Source organism: Bactrocera tryoni, chromosome 1 (genome assembly GCF_016617805.1).
Source record: "Bactrocera tryoni isolate S06 chromosome 1, CSIRO_BtryS06_freeze2, whole genome shotgun sequence".
NCBI lineage: Eukaryota > Metazoa > Arthropoda > Insecta > Diptera > Tephritidae > Bactrocera > Bactrocera tryoni.
In genome coordinates this window covers 54,440,635-54,446,006 of record NC_052499.1, presented here as the reverse complement: position 1 = coordinate 54,446,006, position 5,372 = coordinate 54,440,635, and positions in this window count along the sequence as shown.

Below are 5,372 nucleotides of genomic sequence, written 5' to 3'. Positions count from 1 at the left end.
TAAATTCATGACAAAATGGAAAATACTCAGAAAGCTAAAGTAAAGAACAACAGTAGGCTGCGAATGATTAAAAACAAGACGAATTTATGTGGAGCAAATAGTTCAAAGAAATTGCGAAAAACAGTAAGGAACATGAAGACAGACATGCACACGCACACACAAATACATACGTACATACATATATATGTTGGTACAAGCAATGAAAGCAAACGAAGAAGAAATTGTACTGAAGACATCAAAGGCCGATTGGATGAAGGCCATTTGAAGGTAAACAACAATCGATGTGCGCATTTATACGCTTTTATATGTATGTTCTGTATATGTATGTGTCTGTGTTTTCCACTGTTGTGTAAATAGAATGCAGCGAACACAATACAAATGTAAACAGCTCGGAAATGTAAACAAACTGATCGATAGTGTCAATACGAAATGAAATAAAATATACGAAAGATATTTGCAACAACAAAAAAGTTAAGTAAACATACACTGCTCATGGTAAGTTAATAATATTAAATGTGAAACATCATTTAGTGGCTTAAATCAGTCGAAAGTAAGCGTAATTTGAACAAGTTTAATTTAATTTTAGGTTATATTCTAACTAATTTGCCAAACCTTGTATAGTATTGATAGTAGCGGCGAGGAGCTTGCAAATCGCTAGCCAGTAGATGTCGCTGCTAAACAGATTCATCCTCTCAATAAACGACTGCGTGTGGAGTGATTTAAGGGGTCAGTAGGGTAATCTTTTTTAATTTTTTCGCATTTTCTGTTCCCTTATACCCTTAGAATTAATGTAGAAGCCCACTATACCATTGGAAGGTTTCGAAAAAGGCCCAAAAATAGTAATACCGCTCGACGTTCGGAGCGCTCGGAGTGCACACCTCAAATTTTAAACGCGTTTTTCTCAAAACACACTTTTTTAAACTGGCGTACATGATTCCGGGCGAACTACTCAACCGATTTGCTTAATTTTTTTTTTAATGTTCAAAAAACGCCTCGCTATCGTCCCTACTACATAGATTCTTAATTTTAGCAATGTTATTTATTCACAATGTTATGACAAAATTTATGTAAAAAACACTTGAGAAAAAATTATAAAAAAAAACGTTAATTAGTTTTTTATTTATCAACAATTTTTTCATGATTCTGGTAGGGACGATAACCATTCACGTACTTTTTAAGAAAAAAAATGGGATTTTGTGTTTCCGATGATCCAAACATGAGAAATCGTGTCCGCCAGTGAAAAACGCATTCCATTCACCCAGCCATTTCTTCGAGAGATGTCATCAAAAAATTCAGAAAAAATTTATTTATACACTCCACGATATACCTCATGATATGTGAAAAAAGTTCTATTGTAGAATAAAAATTTCTATGAAAAAAATGTCAAAAAACAGGCCAGATTACCCTACTGACCCCTTAATCCAATCTTCGTAAAGCGATAGGTTTACGAATTATTCCAATTTCGTTAAGCAGAATCACAACAGCTAATTGTCAACAATCCACTTTATTTGAAGACAAAGTTGGATAATATTCGACCGAATACATAGGCCATGTCCAGTACGGAGTAAAGAAAATATGGCAGCCGTAGTTGAGAATATACACGAAGGTTTTGTAGAGCTCAGGCTTTATAGGGAGCAAGTCAGTGAGTGCTGATGAAAGCCTGCGACAGTCTAAGAGAATCAAGAGAGCAGTTGAAACACTAGGAGAACTTGTAAGGGCCAGGGAGATGAAGATAGAGCTAGAGAGAGTAAAAGATAGTCGAGAGGAGCAGCTGTAGAGACGTTTAAGAGTGTTGAAAAGATTATAAGGATATTAGAAGGAAATTTGATTCAGAAAATTATATATTCGCTGCTCAGACTTATCCGCTTTTGCAGACAAAAAGAGTATACGAAGAATCGAAACACTATAACCATCAGTAGTAAAGGCGGAAATATAATGGAAATCTATGAAAACTCAGACACTTGCGACAAAGTAAAAATAAGATTTGATCGTTAGTGGTCTTCTTACTTTCTTGAAGTGTCCGTTCAGTACTATCGACAAAAACTCCGATTACAAAGTGAGCGTTTTTTTTGTTACGACAATAAAGTGAATTGTGGCAGACAAAAAGTTATTCTGTAAACATTTTCAGTGTATACTTTATATATACAGTATGAGATGTACTACCGGAATAAAGCACCGACAAAGCTGTTTGCTGGCTTTTAGGCAAACTTCCGGATTGTTACCAAAGCTTCTGTTAAAGTTTCGTTCTTTTGTAGCCAAAATAATGTAGATTATTTTTTAATCAAAATTGAGATTAAGATGTAGAGCTTTATTCGAAAAGAAGTCTTTATATTCACTAAATATGTTCTTATAAATTCTACCGAACCGAACCAGCTAAGATCTAGCTGTTACGTCTGGTAACAATCAGAAAACGATTAAATTCCTTAGCGAGTCACAACATTGTCATATGGCATATTAAAGGTACGATTAATTTTTTTGTCCGAAAACATTGACCGTTCTGCCCCGAGCTCATACTTCTTTTTGGCTAATATACCATTAATAACTCGGAGCTTCGACCTCTCGTTTTAAATTCTTGCCCCTTTTGCGGTTTTCAACCCGACTTGGTCGAATTGAAGTTAAGGCAATTCAACTTCAGATCAACCAAACTCTTTTTCGGTATTGCGAACTTAAACTAAGTTCAGTCGAAGTAAGATTGGCGTTGCCAATCTAAGAAAGGGAATTTTGACAGATAGTGAAACAGCTAAAATTTTGTAAACGACATATTTAAACAATTGAATTCAGTTGTCGCTCGCGAAAAAGTGAATAAACATTAAAATAAATAAAAAATGGATATAAGTTTTGATTTATATTACAATGACGAAAATATTGGAGGCAAAATTGATGTGCTACGTATACGAAAAAAGCCTTGTGATCACTCGAATCCATTGGAGCTTCCAAATGCAAAGTAAGCCATAGTTTTTTCACAATTGAGTGACTTTTTAATAATATTTGTTGCAGATTAATAAGTTATTTTCGATTAAACAACGTGTGTGAGGAACGGCCATACCTCCTATATTAAAATTATGCGCAACTCTGCGTTTCCTTGCTGACGGTGGTTATCTACATTTTAACATTGGGTTGGCGCTACCTACGATATCTTTAGTAATTAAAGAGGTTCTAAATATAATTGAACAACGTACATATTTGTGCCCAATGGATTAAAATTCAAATGACTGAGGAGAAGCAAAACGCTTCAAAAGTTTAATTTTATTCAAAAAGTGCTTTCCCGGGAGTACATAGATGGTTGCATCGACGGGACTCATGTTCGCATAATTTCACCAAGAAAAGAAGTACAACATCTTTATCTTAACAGAAAGGGCTACTACAGTTTAAACGTGATGATTGTATGTATAAAATCTGAATTATATTAGAAACAAAACGGTATAATTTCTTAAAATTTTTAGCTTTGTGATTATAAAATGTCTATTCGGTATGTGAATGCTAGGCATGCAGGCGCAAATCATGACTCTTTTGTTTTCAATGTTAGCGATTTGAAAGTGCATTTACAGAACAACATACAGAATAACACTTGGATCTTGGGTAAGACTTTATCGTATTTATTGCTAAATAAGTGGAGTAATGTAATTTCTTAGGCGACGCTGGCTATCCTCTGCACAAATTTTTAATGACGCCTTATCGCTTGGCGGAAGCTTCTTCACCTGAAGCACGCTACAATACAGTACACTCAAAGGGCTGGAAGATTGTAGAGCGGACAATTGGTGTACTCAAGAGTAGATTTCGATGTCTTTTATTTGTACGAGGTTTACATTACACTCCTGAAAGGGCTACGCAAATTGTGAATGCTTGTTGCGCATTGCACAATATTTGCCAACACTTTCAAGTGGAATCTCCGGAAGAAATACCATCTACTTCAAATACTACAATGACCAATGATGTTTTGGACATAGAAAGAGAAGAAGAGGATACGGCTCGAATAATTCGCAATAACATGTATTATGACTTTCCTCTAAATAATTAAAATATTAAATTTCATTTATTCTTTCTAATGTGCTATTTATTCAGGCATATATTTAAATTTTATTTCAATAAATTCATTAAATAACAATATCACTTCATTTTTTAAAGTAAATTTAAACTATGGTACAAAAATATAAAATATCACTTCATTCCAGAATAATTAAAAATAAAATACAAAAAAATATTACTTCGTGTGTTAAATAACCAAAAAAACATTAAAATCCTTGCGAAGATTTTAATTTAGCAATTTTGAGGCGCTGCACCTTAATTTTAAGTGCATGGAGTTCATGCGCCTCGTTTGCTTTAGTTCTGCTTGGTGGCCCTAAACAATTTAACTGCAGTGCCACTCCCCACAACTCTTTGTTATTTTGAATTTATTGCTTCCAAATTGTGGCTTTCCTCTTCCTACTTCTGGAAACTTCTCCATTAACTCCACCAATTTTTCGAATTGCTTTTTTGTTGTAACTTTATTTTTTCAAAAAGTTTATAAAAAATATTAATTAAAATTAATTTAACATTAATTATAATAGTTATTTTACCCGTTCTCCAATTTTCTTTAATATTTTTTTGTATTTCACTGCACGAATATTGAACTTCAACTGCTATTAAGCAGTTGAAGTTTATTTATATACTAGTCAACCCCACTTGTACAGAGTTGAAAACCGCAATACCAAAAAAAGTTGAAGTTCCATCATACTTCAACTGCAATTTTTTTTTTGACAGATTGAGTTGATGTCGGCAATACCGAATTTTTAAACTTCGACTAAAAAGCAGTTGGGTTGAAAACCGCAATAGGGGCATCTCTTAAGGGCAGTATAGTAACGATAATATCAGTAAAGTAAGTATGTGGGTCCTTCTGATAAAATGGGGTCGGAATTCGTTATGAAAGTCATAGAAAAGTGAATTATTGAAATACTTTTCTATAAGGCATTCGAAATTTCTGCTTTCTGAAATAAACCAAAAGAGAGAGAGAGAGGCATCAAAATATTTCATCGCTATGATTTATTATACTTTATTTATTTTTTGCTCTTTGTATTTCTTGGAGCGAAAGTAGCTTTTTAATATACTTGTTCTCATACAATATTGCTTTGGGACATGACAGACTCTAAACTCAACTTCATGCTTATTTTGCAACCCAACAATTGCTACGTCACTTTGCACTCCCCAAAAACTAAATGAAGACTATATTAGGTGAATAAGAGCAACGGACATTGTTTATTGTCTGCGTTTCGCTTGGTCGGCTGCTTTCTCAAATATTTTTATTTGCCGCACCGTAGGCTATTAAATTTAGAAGCGCTAAGTACTTTAGCGACTTGATTCCATGGCAAAAATAAGCTTTTTGGAAAATAATATTA